Raw genomic sequence first — 7,683 nt, 5'->3', positions numbered from 1 at the left:
TTTAATCCATCTCAACCCCATTGACCAAGTTGACCCAAAAGGGTTCTCTTTTCAGATTGTTCGACGAGTGTGAGTTCAAATTTCAGAAGCTCAAGACTGCATTGACTACAGCTCTAGTGTTGGTGTTTCGTACAAGTTCAAGATCATATATCGTGTATTGTGATGCGTCGCATATTGGGCTTGGTGCGGTAGTGATGTAGGATGGTAGGTTGATTGCCTACGCATCTAGGTAGTTGAAGGTTCATGAGAAGCATTACCATGTTCATGACTTAGAGTTGACAGCCATTGTTCACGCACTGAAGATTTTGAGGCACTATATATATGGTGTTCATTTTGAGGTTTATACCGTCCATCGGAGTCTCCAGCACCTGTTCATACAAAAAGACCTTAATTTGCGGCGGCGGAAATGGCTAGAGTTGTTAAAAGACTATGATATCACCATATATATCATTCGGGGAAGGCCAATGTAGTGGCCGATGCATTTAGTAGGAAGGAAGAGAGCATTGGTAGTTTGGAATATTTACCGGTAGCAGAGACGCCATTAGCTATGGATGTTTAGGCTTTAGCCAACCGGTTTGTGACAATGGATGTTTCGGAGCCCAGTCGGGTTCTTTCTTGTGTTGTGGCACTGTCTTCATTGTTGGAGCATATCAAGGCTCGCCAGTTTGATGATCCTCACTTGTTGGTGTTGAGGGATACGGTGCATTAGGGAGGTCTTAAGGAAGTTGTGATCGGTGATGATGGGGTTATATGGCTTCAGGTCCGGATTTGTGTTCAGAATGTCGAGTGGTTGAGAGAGTTGATCCTTACGGAGGCTCACAACTCGCGTTATTATATTCACCCAGGTATCATGAAGATAAACTACGACTTGAAACAGCACTATTGGTGGCATAGAATGAAGAAAGAGATCATTGCTTATGTGTCTTGATGCTTGAATTGTCAACAGGAGAAGTATGAACATCACAACTGGGTCGATTGACTCTGATATTGAAGATACCAGAGTGGAAGTGGGAGTGCATCATTATGGATTTTGTGGTAGGCTTTCCACGGACCTTGAGGAAACATAACGCAATCTGGGTTATTATGGATGAGTTGACTAGGTCCACACACTTCATTCCGGTGAAGACTTCCTATTCTTCAGAGCGGTTGGCTCAGGTTTACATTCAGGAGATTATCCGCCTACATGACATGGCTATTTCCATCATTTTTTATAGAGACACGCAATTCACATCACATTTTTAGAGAGCCGTGTAGCGTGAGTTGGGCACGCGGGTTGAGCTGAGTAAGGCTTTTCAGCATCAGACGGACGGACAGCCCGAGCGCACCATTCAGATTTTGGAGGACATGTTACGTGCTGGTGTTATGGATTTCGGAGGTTCATGGGACCAGTTCTTACCTCTAGTAGAGTTCTCCTACAATAACAGTTACCAGTCAAGTATTCAGATGGTGCCGTATGAGGCCTTATATGGGATGTGATGTCGTTCGTCAATTGGTTGGTCTGAGCCCGGAGAGGCTAGGTTGTTGGGCATTGATTTGGTCTGTGATGCTAGGGAGAAGGTTAAGGTGATTCAGGAGCGACTTTGTACAGCTCAGTCCGGGCAAAAGAGTTATGCGGACCAGAAGGTTTGAGATGTAGCTTATATGGTGGGAGAGAATGTTCTTCTCCAAGTGTTGCCTATGAAGGGTGTGATGCGGTTTGGAAAGAAAGGCAAGTCGTAATGACCCGACCGGTCGTTTTGAGCTTTAGCATTCCATTCGGTGGTTGGGGACTTTGAGTAGTTTCATATTATATATTTTGACTTGCGTGTATGGTTGATTTCTATTTTCGAGCGGTTTGGGATTGATTTGGAATAATAATTCTTGTTTTAGAAGAAGTTGGAAGAGTTGACCAAGGTTTGACTTTTGGGTAAATATACTCGGAATCGGGTTTTGATTATTCCGATAGGTTTGTATGATGATTTTGGACTTGTATGTATATTCGTATTTGTTTTCAGAGGTTCCTAGAATAATTCAACACTATTTATCGCAAGTTGGCAATTTGAAGAACTTAAGAGTTCATAAGTTTGACCAAGAGTTGGCTTTGATGGTATTGGACTCCAATTGGTGTTTCGAGACTTTGGAGAGGTCTATATAGTTGAATTGAAGTTGTGTGCAAAGTTTGAAAGTAATCATAAGTGTTTAAGTGTGATTCGGACACTCTTTTGAAAAAATAAAGATTTAACAACTTAAGAGAAATTTTATTGTTTGAGCCTCGATTCTTTGTTGTGATGTTCCCGTGGGTTTTTTTAGGCTTTGGACAAGTGTGGATGATTTATTTGTACTTGTTGGTATGATTGGATGGGGTCTCGAGGGGCTTGGGTGTGTTTTGGGTACTAAAACGAAGGTTTTCTTATCGCTCGTTTTTTTTTCTGGTGTAAGTAATTACGAAACTGCCATTTATATCCGTAAAATTTTCAGATTTCTTTTAAAACATTATATCCCCCTCATTTTAAGGCCAAATTGGGTAATTCAAGAGGCTATCTTGGGTGTAATCTTGCAAGAATCATGTTAGGCTTATCATACATGAGTTTCGAGATCATCTAAGACCCGATTCGACCTGGGACAACTTTGTTTTTTTTTTTTTTTCTTGTTTCTGAATTTTATTACTTTTTCTCACAGGGTTTTGGAACTCGGTTTTGGGCGATTTTGGAGGAGATTTTTACTACTTGGAATGGGGTAAGTATTTTTAACTCACATTTATTATTATTTCATGATTCCGACCTTGATTTTAGTGTTTGATTAATGATTTGAATTGGAGAAATTGGGGGTTTTAGTAATAACTTTCTAAAACATAAATTGATGGTTTGAAGGCCGATTTGAGGTAGGAATTGAATGATTTTGGTACAGTTGGACTCGTATCGGAATGGGTGTTCGAATTTTATGCGTTTTGTCAGGTTGCGAGGTGCGGGCTCGGGGTTGACTTTTGGATTTTAGTTAAAGCTCAGATTTTTATTATCTAGAAATGTTTTCTATGGTTTTTATTTAAGATATTAAGTTATTTTGGCTAGATTCGAGCCGTCCGAAAGTGTATTTGCTAGGGAAGGGCTTATTAGTAGATTGATTTAGCTTGTTTGAGGTAAGTATCTTGCCTAACTTTGCATGGGGAAACTACCCCTAGGTTTAGGGTTGATTGTATTATTTGAATCATGTGAGAGACATGTACACAAGGTGGCGAGGGTGTACACTGGCTTATATATGGTATTTGACCAGTTTAGACTCCCAAGCTTCTTTCCTACATTTAATTGAAGTTGTCATTTCATGTTATATCTTCTATTTGAAGTTGATAGTACATGTTCTATCTTTTATTGTCATGTTTACTCTTATATGCATTAATTGAAGTTTCTACCTCTTTTATTGTTACACGTCTTACTTTCTTTTATTGTCCTTATGTTACTCGATGCACTCTATTATGTTATTTCGCTTACGTGAGCCATGCAATTATTCTTGTATTTATGAATCCATAAGGTTTGAATTTCGAAGTGTTGGATATTATCTGTTGTATCAGTGGAGCTTAAATGTTCTGTGCGTTTCATCTTATTTTGTGTTGACATTTCGTAAATATTGTTGTTTAGTTGTTTATGTTAATAATTTGAAAATCTTGGGATCGGGTTGCATGCTGCAACGGTATTGATATGATATGAAAAAATAAGGAAGGAATATAATTTGAACAGATGATAATATGGTGGGATCGGGTTGCATGCCGCAACAGTATTGACATGATATGAAGAAATAAGAACGAATATATTTTGAACAAATGATAATATGGTGGGATTGGGTTGTGCGCCGCAACGGTTTGATATGTTGTAATTGTTTGTGACTGTAGATTTATCCTCAGTTGTGATTCTCACTGCACATTCTGTGTTGGAACAACTTGTTGGTTAAACGGTTATTATTTTTCCTTAAGTAATTTCACTTGTATTTTGATCGTATTTGGTTAACTGTTGTTATTCTTGTGTTGGAACGATAGTGACTTCTTCTGTGAGTCATGCATTCTTTAATGTGTTGATGGTAGGCTAGAAACCTGTGTTTTAGTCATAGTTTTCACTCTAATTATTGCATTTTACCTATGTTTGAGCTTAAATGATAGTGAATTGCACTTATTATGTATTTTATGCCTTGCAGGAAGTGATTCCGAGTTAAAAAGATAACCTGGACCTAAATCGAACAATTTGGAGCTTTGAAGTTTGAGAAAGCCCAAGGAATTAAACAGGGATTGCGTTCGGGGGTCAAGGATCAAGTTTGGATGTCAAAATGTGAGAAAAAAAAGATTACTCTGAGAAAAATGCACTACTGTGCTGCGGGGCACTAGGGGCTTGTGTAAAATTCCTGCAGAGTGGAAAAAATCAGCTCTCTGAACTTCCCCACTGGCGCGGCACATGGGGCGACGCGAGGCGCGCGGCGCCTGTGTATTTTCCTTAGAGTAATTTCCCACTTTAGCTTGGAAAAGCATTGGAGACTCGAAGCACAAGGATTCATCATTCTTTCCTCAACTCAACACTCGAGTTTGGATTGAATTCATGTTTTATTATTATTCAACTCTATTTGTGATGACTTTCTATGATGATAATGTGACTTGCCGGGGTGGTTAGTTTGGTTCCGGGGATATTTCGGAGTGAATTGGGACACTTAGTCCCAAGGTTGAATGAGTTTGCCGTAGTTTGACTTTTGTATAAACGACTCAAGAATGAAATTCTGATGGTTCCGTTAGCTTTGTATGGTAATTTTGGACTTAGGCATATGTCCGGATGTGGAGTTTTGAGGTAGTTAGGCTGATTTGGTATATTTTGGCGAAAGTTTGAAAGTTGAATGTTTGGACGGTTGAGAGGTTTGACCGAGAGTGCACTTTGTCGGTATCGGGTCCAAATATTTCTTCTGGAAGTTGAAATAGGTCTGTTGTGTCATTTTTATGACTTGTGTGCAAAATTTGAGATCCATCAGAGTTGGTTTGATATGTTTCGGCATTTGTTTTAGAAATTGGAAATTCATTTATTTCATTAGGCATGAATTGGGGTGCGATTCGTGATTTTGATGTTGTTTGATGTGATTTAGACTTCGATTAAGTTTGTATCGAGTTTTAGGACTTGTTGGTATGTTTGGTTGAGGTCTCAGGGGCCTTGGGTGAGTTTGAGATAGTTAACTGATCGATATTTGGACTTAGAGCATGGATGAAGGGTTTTGGATTGCTGGTGTAATCGTACCTACGGTGGTCTTGGCCACAGGTGCGGCTGGTGGGACGCAGAAGCAGAACTGGGTCTGGCTAAGGAACTTTCCCAGGTGCGTGCAGCGTTTTCGTCGAAGCGAAGGCGCTTTTGCGAGGAGAGTTCCGCAAAAGCGGATTTTGTCTTGAGGAGCTGGGGACTGCAGATGCGGATGGTTCCTACAGGTGCAGACGCATGGAAGCGCGAGGTAGACCGTAGAAGCGACAGGTCGGGATTCTTAGTGGGCTTCGCAGAAGCATGACTTTTTCCGCAAAAGCGGTATCGCAGATGCGATACTTGAGCCCGTAGAAGCGAAATCGTCGGGCACTGTATTAAAGTCGAGGGTTTTCATGTTTTTCTTATTTTTGAAATTGTCGGACTCGGTCAAAGGCAATTTTTGGAGTGATTCTCATCGTAATTGAAGAGGTAAGTGACTTTTAATCACTCTTGTCCATAAATATTGAATACCCATTGCTATTACACCTAATATTTATGAATCTAAGTTAGAATTTGGGGATTTTTGGACTATGTTACTGGAGAGTTAGACTTGAGGATTGAGGGGTGATTTGTGGTTGGAATTGGATGATTTTGGTATGGTTAGACTCGTAATTGAACGGGTATTCAGAATTTATAAATTTTGTCGGATTCCGAGGTGCGGGCCCGGGGTTTATTTTTTGGGTTGACTTTTTGACTTGAGTTAGAGACCTTAAGCTTTATCTTTTGGAATCACTTCCTATGGCTTTTATTGATTGTATTGCATTACCTTGGCTAGATTCAGATCGTTCGGAGGTTGATACGTGCGTGAAGGGCTTGTTAGATGAGTGATTTGGCTTACTTGAGGTAAGTATCTTATTTAAACTTGGTTGAGGCACTAGTTGCCTGAATTATTTGTGATAACTACATGTTGTGGGTGTGCGCATGTGTGGGGTTTGAGCCCATGTGCTAACACCGGGGTATTTATCCATGCTCAGGGTAGTGCTTAGGCTATGTCATTCCTTGAATTGATTGTTAAGCTTCAAAGTAAGTTGTTTCTCCTATGTGTACCCCTATGTGAGCTATTTGCACCACGTTGAGGTTTCATTGAGGTTATTTTCCCGGTTGGAACTTATAAAACTGCTATTCCATGATGAAATTATTTGTCTTAAATATGATAGCACACATTGCACATTCCTACAGTATAGCATGATAGATATACCAGTCCAGGAGTATGAAATTGGTAATCATTTATCATGTACATGTATTCTAGTATACCTGCTTTCTCTTTGTTATGAGCTGGACCGGTAGCCTATGACCACGCCAGTCGGATTGTGATTGTTGGCACGTGAGTTTTCCGTGCGGTTAATATTATTGACACGTGAGTTGTCCGTGCAGCACATGAGCTGTTCGTGCAGATCCAGATATTGATATTATTAGCACGTTAGTTATCCGTACAGTTTATATTATTAGCACACGAGTTTTCCATGTAGCGTGTTGATACGGATCCATCCTCCTAGGGTCACCCTCTCATGTTACTCTCTTGATGGTGTACATGTGGATATTGAGGAAAATTGATCAGTGGGTTGGTTCGGATATGGAAATATTGAGGAAATCTGGCCAGTGTTTGTTTGGATTTTGCATTTCATCTTTACTTACAATTTCCGTGGTTAATTACCCGATTTAACTACATAGCATCTCAATATGTTGAACATTGACTGAGCAGAGTATTTGACTAACTGTACACATACACACACAAATGCTTCATCATGTGCTTCATGACTTGATTTCATTATGGTTATGTACTTGTTAAAATGATGAAACGGTACAGGTTATAGCTAGTATCATTTAGAGTTCTCGCTTCTTTTACCTAGCTGAGGTTAGTTACGTTACTTATTGAATACATTGGGTTGATTGTACTCATACTACAATCTGTACTTAATTGTGCAGATCCGGGTGTAGGGACCAATTATCGACAGTAAATTTGCTTATTGGACTGAGCTTCGAGAGGTGAGGTAGAGCTGCTATCTTGATCGCAGTTTTAACTTGTCTTTTCTTATGTACTGTTGCTTCAGTTCATACAATATTACTATTTAGTCTTCTGACTTGTATTCCGATGTAGAGCTCATGACTTCGTATTTACCAGTTTCTGGGGGATTTAGCTTGTATTGGCAGTATATTGTTACATTGAGGTTTTGGACCTATGCTATTTCTATAATTTATGTTGTTTTAGCTCTTTATTCTTAAGTTTCAGCTTGCCTAGCCGGTGTATTAGGCGCCATCACGATGTGTTGAGATTTTGGGTTGTGACAAGTTAGTATCAGAGCCCTAGGTTCATAGGTATTATGAGTCATGAGCAAGTTTGGTAGAGTTTTGCAGATCGGTACGGAGACGTCTATATTTATCTTCGAGAGGCTACCGAACTGTTAGGAAACTTCACTTTCTTGTATTCTTGTCATGCCGATTTGCTATT

Source organism: Nicotiana tomentosiformis, chromosome 7, assembly GCF_000390325.3.
Source record: "Nicotiana tomentosiformis chromosome 7, ASM39032v3, whole genome shotgun sequence".
NCBI lineage: Eukaryota > Viridiplantae > Streptophyta > Magnoliopsida > Solanales > Solanaceae > Nicotiana > Nicotiana tomentosiformis.
Note: the sequence above shows the minus strand (reverse complement) of the source record.